The sequence below is a fragment of the Oncorhynchus mykiss genome, chromosome 23, assembly GCF_013265735.2.
Source record: "Oncorhynchus mykiss isolate Arlee chromosome 23, USDA_OmykA_1.1, whole genome shotgun sequence".
NCBI lineage: Eukaryota > Metazoa > Chordata > Actinopteri > Salmoniformes > Salmonidae > Oncorhynchus > Oncorhynchus mykiss.
The window spans coordinates 23,243,503-23,251,435 of NC_048587.1; the positions used below are offsets into that span (position 1 = coordinate 23,243,503).

The 7,933-nt window shown below is 40.3% G+C and overlaps 1 long non-coding RNA gene across 1 annotated transcript; it reads left to right on the top strand.

Moving 5' to 3' along the window:
* Positions 1-2,531: 2,531 nt before the first annotated feature.
* LOC118943883 lies at positions 2,532-4,143 on the top strand. Its single transcript, XR_005039207.1, has 3 exons — positions 2,532-2,976; positions 3,100-3,573; positions 3,909-4,143. It is a non-coding gene; the product is annotated as an uncharacterized LOC118943883 (long non-coding RNA).
* Positions 4,144-7,933: the final 3,790 nt, after the last annotated feature.

The following is a 7,933-nucleotide window of genomic DNA, read 5'->3' on the forward strand; positions in this document are numbered from 1 at the left end:
TGTATATTAGGATATTTTTTATTTTGATTTAAATCATGTTTCTATATCCCAGTATCTTGAGTGAAAGTCTAAAAGTATTTTGTTTTAAATATACTTAAGGATCAAAAGTCAATGGAATTGCTAAATACACTTAAATATCAAAAGTAAAAGTATAAATCATTTCAAATTCCTTGAATCTATCTTGTGATTCAACATAGACGTATTGAAGGGTATTTATTGGTTAAAGATCATGGACTGGGCTCCAGAGTGGTGCAGCAATCAAAGGCACTGCATCTCAGTGCTAAGTATAAGTATTTATAATAAACTGCTTGTTTCGAGCCCCGAATGCTGATTTGCTGACAGCCGTGTTATATAAGGCACCTCTGGGGTTTGTTCGCCGACGTACCACAGCTAAGGGCTGTATCCTGACACTCCGCATTGCACCTTGCATAAGAACAGCCCTTAGCCTTGGTATTGGCCATATACCACCCTCGTGCCTTATTGCTTAAATTAATATTCACTAGTGGTGAAGAAAATCAGCCAACAAGTGCTCAGCATATGTGGGAAGTCCTTCAAGACTGTTGGAAAAGCATTTCAGATGAAGCTGGTTGAGAGAATGCCAAGATTGTGTAAAGCTGTCATCAAGGCAAATGCGGCTACTTCGAAGAATCTCAAATATAAAATATATTTTGATTTATTGAACACTTTTTTTGGTTACTACATGATTCCATATTAAATGGGATTTATTTTAAGAAAGTTGGCTTAATTAATTTTGATTAATATTATGGTGTTTTCATGCAGAGAAAAATTGTCCGTTTTTAAATTCAGACTGTTTCGCTCTTGGAGCGCACACTGGACGTTTGGGCCAAGGAGTAGGGTTGATTTGAGCTTTCTGGCCTTGCAAGGGCAGTCAGGCACCCATGCTAACGTTGGTTAGCTACTTCCAGACACAAATGAGACCCCTCTGATTATTTTACTCGCCCTAGTAGAGCTGGTAAGGCAGTTTTTGTGTTAACCATAGCGTTGGTGACTGTAAATGTGCTGCTGGAAACAATTTAATTATGCTTTTTTCCAACGTTTACTGACTCTGGCCATATTCAACGGGTGTTGAGCGCTAGTAAAGCAATTATTCAGACGAGAGTGCTCTGAAATTCGTGTAGATAGTGTTAGTGTTCAAATACTGGAGAGTTGAGACCAAATCACGGACGCTGGACAGAGTGGATTTCAGTTGTAACAAAAGACAGTTTTATTGAGTCAGAGATATCTTGTCCCGCAGTTTTACGTGCACGGACCTAGTTCACATAACTCGGCAAGGAGCCAGGTGAAAAAGAGGCCTATACAATGGTTACATACATTTTTATACATAGAATAAAGTAGGTGGAGTCTTGTCGTTTCAGTCTTCTTGACTGGTCGGAGGGTTGGAGGCGGGCCTTGCTCTAGCCAGAGCGGGCCCCATTGGTGCACAGCAAAAGTTCTTTGCTCTTGGGACCGGCCAGTTAGAGGGAGATGAGATGTGTGTTTATATAAGGAAGAGGGGGTCAGTCTTATGGCTGGGTGTATGTGTTCTTACGACGGAATGTCTTTGTTTATATGAGCTATGTGTATGAATATTTATATAACAATAGTAGGCTGGACACTAAATGTTTAACAAAATTATTTTCTGATAAAATCTAGTTCAAAGCATTCGCCGTGGAGCCCAGTTTCATAATGTGACCATATTTCCCAGCTGCTTGCAGCCGTTTTGAAGTAATCGTAAAAAAAAGCAGGCCTTATTTTAGTGAATTTTCACCTTGCCAGCTCCTATTCTATTGAGCACCGTGGCGACAACTTGCCTTCCGAACGTTCTATTACCAGTTTATTGTTCAACGTCACAATGCCTGTTCGCTAATAGCGTTTCAATCGGTGACGTCACTCGCTCTGAGTACTGGAAGTAGTTGTTCCCCTTGCTCTGCAAGCGCCGCGGTTTTGTCGATGCTTCGAGGGTGGCTGTTGTCTATGTGTGCAGAAGGTCCTTGGTTAGAGCCCAGGTAGGGGCGAGGAGAGGGACTATTAAATGGACACCATTTTAATAAGGATAATCTCCTCTTTGTAATTATGTAAATCTGGGCAGCGAGCTCGTTTGTCATCAATCGCTAGTCCAGAAATAGTCAGACGTTTATTTTTTCCCTACTATTACGCAGACATAAGCACAGTTAACATCGATGTGCGGATGTTTACTTTCTACAAGTAGGTTTTTACCAGTTTCGTCCGACGAACAGATTATAGTGGTAAAATAAAAAGGGATATATTTTTTATGGAATTCTAAGCATCACTGCAGTCAAAACAGGCTCTGCGAATGATCGATTCTATCAATTTGCTATGGGCTTGCGCTAGTGTTCCAGTTTAGCCAACGTTTTAAGCCGTTTTTCAGCCTTGGGTGAATTTAGACTTGTTCTCTTGTCCAGCCTATACATAGCCAGAGCGAATTTACGAAAGCACCCGAATGTCCATTGAGAAAGCACAACGACTATATGAAACAGCAGGGAGCAGGTCTCGAACCCTCGACCTTCGACCCCGACGTCCGGTGCGCTATCGACTGTGCCGCAAAAGCATGCTATGTGCTTCGAAAGGACAGTGTAGCTAACAAATTGTCAGCCAACATAATGTGTAAGGTAATTTATTGGGAAAGTCATTACTTTATTACATGGAGGAAGGAGCAAGCTACCCCTCGGTCTGTGACGCCTCATCATTCTGCTCCTGAGTGGCTCACTTGTGAGCAGTGCTGGCAGGATATGGCAGCAACTTCGGTTGTGGGTCAAGAGTTCTGCATACAGTATCACGTTTGTATGAATGTGTGATTATTCACAGGCAAGTTGTTATATGCTATGGAGGTACATTTGTGTATTTTTGTCGAGAGCAAAACGTTTTTTATTTTCAATCAAAAATAATTGTTCTGAAAGCAACTTTTTTCTGACACAAATGAAGTCAAAGTGGACACCTATGAAGATGGCATCTCAGGTAAGCAGCACTGGGCTGTGTTGACGTTTCCAAAAAATGACATCTGCTGCTTTAGATTGAACGGTCATAGCTCACTTATTGTTTTCATATCTATAAAAAAGAAGCTGTTTTCTTTACTTTCAGAGAGCGAGCAGACCAAGGGGTCGAAAATGTAGATATAGCCAGATGTTCACTGTCCGAGGAACAGGCTGTGGAAGCTTTTTTGCTGGCAAAAGTGTCCATAACCAGAGGTAATTAAACTGTTCTTTTTTCTTTTCTCCATCTCTGCCTGTCTTGTTGTACATGGAACCTGTCTCACATGCATTCATTTAAAAATCCTTAAGATGTCAGCTGCTAATTTTCAGATTTACACCACATAAACACAGCCATTTTCACTGGACTATCTGTTGCTGCCAAGTCATGATTTCCCTGAGGGTAAGCCTTGCAATAACCAAGTGGTGAGACACATAGCCTTCTATATTTAAATGTTTCAGGTACACTCTGATAGGTGTCTGCGTCACATACTGTATCTTCTATTGACATTATCTTCTATTGTTTGTCCTCATGTGTCTGTTTTTCAGTATAAAGTACTCTGGAGCCACCTATTGTGGACACCAGGTGAGACCACACACACACTCTCTTCTTTACTTCATCCCTCTCCTCCTTCTCCCTAAATCCTCTCGGTTATATCAGCTGTTTTGGTGAACCCCTTCCGCATCTGAACTGGCTGACACAGAGGGCACAGCATGATCATAGGTGAGATGTCACTTGGTCGGGTCAACAGGAGTATTATTTAAGAGATGCTTTACATTGAAATACAGACAGAGACGTAGTAGTCCCAGAGTAAATGATCCAAGGTCAGTTTTGCATTTCACCTCCTGATTTAAGATGACTGACCGTGTTAGAATAAAATTTAAAAAAAACAGAACTTAATCATGCTCTCTCGTCTGCAGGTATGTTTTGATGTGAGAGACGAAGCCAGTTCCGTCATCGCCACCTCACCCGTCATCTTAAGATAACCTTCTGGGCCAACTGGGGACCCAAGGCTGGTTAGGAGACACCGCAATTGTGATGAACTGGTAGCACTGTAATTAGGGTAGCACTGTAAATCATGAATCATATGCTGTCTGCCGCTGTTCTTACCTCTTTCCCTTTCTATCATCTACACCTCTCTCCCCACCTCGTCTTTCTTCCTCGTTTTATAATGCACACCATATGTGCATTGAAGTATAGATTGAACTTGTATTTATAATATTGCAATTATCATAATTATAATGCATTTATGTATTTATAACACCTGGATAATGAACTTCTTTCAATAAAGCGATTCACATTCTCCACTGGTTGAAATGAAGGGAGTTCGATATGCATATTTTTGTTCTGTATATATGAATTACAAATCAATCAAGTTTCTAGTCTATTGCATAGTTACAATGTGTAATCATTTATGTCCCATGAGCGGTAAACACTGTTGAAGTGTACAATTGTAATACATACATGCAGACACAGCATCATTCAAATAATGGAGTTTGATATGACTGAAAAAGAATGTCTCAGAAATTCATACCTGAACCGCACCTTTATTTGCCAAGGAAGAGCATATGATCAGTGAATATATTCAATGTACAGGCTACAATGTGGGAATCTCATGCATGGTAATAACTACAGTACATGTGTATATAGGACTTGCATCCTTGGCACAATAAAGTTATTATATTCTACTCTATCCATAGGCTTCATTAATGCCATTCAGACTTGAAGTTGATACAACAACTATGATAGCTGAGGTTCATAGATTGGTATGAATATTAGTTCAGAACCTAACGTTTTAGGGTGCATACACAGATCGGCTACATACTGTAGCTAGCTACAGATCCATAGGCATACAGTTATTTTTATCCTCCACTACACATTAAGCAAGTAAATAGTTAGCTAGCTATGTTACTTCAGCTGCATTGCATGGCAAGGCAAGCATACACAATTGTACATTAAATGTGCAGTAAATGCTTTAGCTAGCTAGATTCTTTACATTCTTTACATTCACGCAGAGTTATGTGTATCCTTTCAAGCACAACCTTCTCATTAACAGGTGGTGAGTTATTCACAATTGTCGATGAACAAATAAGGTTTTATATGTAAGATGGTTTAATATAGAGCAAAAGTATTGATTATTATTTTATTATTTGTGCACTGGTCCTATAAGAGCTCTTTGTCACTTCCCATAGCCGAGTTGTGACAAAAACTTACACTCATTCTTATGTTTAATAAATGTATCGTATAGTATGTGTGTGGCAGGCTTACAATGATGACAAAAAACAACTTTTGCGAGTGCACTGATCCTGGTGCAAGATGGGGTACGCAGCTGGAGGTTGAATGTTTGAAGGGGTACGGGACTATAAAAAGTTTGGAAACCACTGCTGTATGTCAATGTATTTGTACATTCTGCCAGTATCGATGTGTGGTAAATTGAGGGTCTTAAATTAAAGTGATAGAATCAACTAGAGGTCGACCGATTAATCGGAATGGGGATTAATTAGGGCCAATTTCAAGTTTTCATAACAATCGGAAATCAGTATTTTTGGACACCGATTTGGCCGATTTGTATTTTTGTTTACACCTTTATTTAATCTTTATTTTACTAGGCAAATCAGTTAAGAACACATTCTTATTTTCAATGACGGCCTAGGAACGGTGGGTTAACTGCCTCGTTCAGGGGCAGAACGACAGATTTTTACCTTGTCAGCTCGGAGGATTCAATCTTGCAACCTTGCAGTTAACTAGTCCAACGCTCTAACCACCTGATACATTGCACTCCACGAGGAGCCTGCCTGTTACGCGAATGCAGTAAGCCAAGGTAAGATGCTAGCTAGCATTAAACTTATCTTATAAAAAACAATCAATCAATCATAATCACTAGTTACCTACACATGGTGGATGATATTACTAGTTTATCTAGCGTGTCCTGCATTGCATATAATCGATGCGGTGCGTATCGTTGCTCCAATGTATACCTAACCATCAATGCCTTTCTTAAAATCAATACACAGAAGTATATATTTTTAAACCTGCATATTTAGCTAAAAGAAATACATGTTTGCAGGCAATATTAACCAGGTGAAATTGTGTCACTTCTCTTGCGTTCATTGCACGCAGAGTCAGGGTATATGCAACAGTTTGGGTCGCCTAATTCGCCAGAATTTTACATTATTATGACATAACATTGAAGGTTGTGCAATGTAACAGGAATATTTAGACTTATGGATGCCACTCATTAGATAAAATACAGAACAGTTCCATATTTCACTGAAAGAATAAACGTCTTGTTTTCGAGATGATAGTTTCCCGGTTCGACCATATTAGTGACCTAAGGTTATTTCTGTGTGTTATTATGTTATAACTAAGTCGATGATTTGATAGAGCAGTCTGACTGAGCGATACTAGGCAGCAGGCTCGTAAGCATTCATTCAAACAGCACTTTTGTGCGTTTTGCCAGCAGCTCGTCGCTGTGCTTCAAGCGTTGCACTGTTTATGACTTCAAGCCTAACAACTCCCGAGATTAGGCTGATGTAACCGATGTGAAATGGCTAGCTAGTTAGCGGGGTGCGCTCTAATAGCGTTTCAAATGTCACTCGCTCTGAGACTTGGAGTGGTTGTACCCCTTGCTCTGCAAGGGCCGCGGCTTTTGTGGAGAGATGGGTAATGCTGCTTCGAGGGTGGCTGTTGTCGTTGTGTTTCTGGTTTGAGCCCAGGTAGGAGCGAGGAGAGGGACAGAAGCTATACTGTTACACTGGCAATACTAAAGTGCCTATAAGAACATCCAATAGTCAAAGGTTAATTACATGGCACATATTGCACTTTTACTTTCTTCTCCAACACTTTGTTTTTGCATTATTTAAACCATTAATTGTCATTATTACAAATAAACAAACAAAAATCGGCCAATTAATCGGCTTTTATTTTCCTCCAATAATCGGTATCGTTATCGGCGTTGAAAAATCATAGTCGGTCGACCTCTAGAATCAACAGGTAGCTCTAAGGACTGTTATTCTAAATGTGCATTGGATTATGTATCAATAGTTATTATAAGGGCACAGGGCGAGACCCAGATGCAGACATGGGAGGCAGATGGTTAGAGTCTGATATTTATTAGTATCCAAGGGGAAGGCAAGAGAATGGTCGTGGACAGGCAAAAGATCATAACAAGGTCAGAGTCCAGGAGGTACAAAGTGGCAGGCAGGCTCGAGATCAGGGCAGGCAGTCTGGCAGGTGGGTTTAGAGTCAGGGCAAGCAAGGGTCAAAACCGAGAGGACTAGCAAAAGAGAGAAAAGGCTGGCGCACGGGAAAAACACGCTGGTTGATTTGACAAGACAAGACGAACTGGCACAGCAAGACAGGAAACAGGGATAAATACACCAGGGAAAATAAGCGACACCTGGAGGGGGTGGAGACAATCACATGGACAGGTGAAACAGATCAGGGCGTGACAGTTATAATTATGATTTGGAAAGGCGAGGCTTCTAGAGATAGAGTTGTGCCCTAAAAGGTGGTTGAACGAATCCTCACTTATCAGTATCTGCAATTTGGCAGTACGCCCAGACCTTGCTTTGAGAACTGAAAGATATCTCAATTTCAAGGTCTCAGTTTAGAGAGAAGAAGCCTCGTGAGGTATTGGTATGTCACATGTTATGAACCGGTATTGGTGTGTCACATGAATGAAACAAAACGGTAATGATATATGATCTATGCTAAATCATGCAAATATAACTTCTGACACTATGATGCATTACGTTTGTTGGAACCGCTTTTCTTTCTTTCTTTGTTTTTTTTTACACGAGTATGATGGTTCACTTTTCGTTGTTGGTATTTCCTGCCTAAGTTTTCCCACTTTTCCATTGAAGTAATCATAAAAATAATTGGCAAGATCAAATGGTTTTGTGATGAATAAGCCATGTGGTTCGATGAAAGATGGAGTTAAATT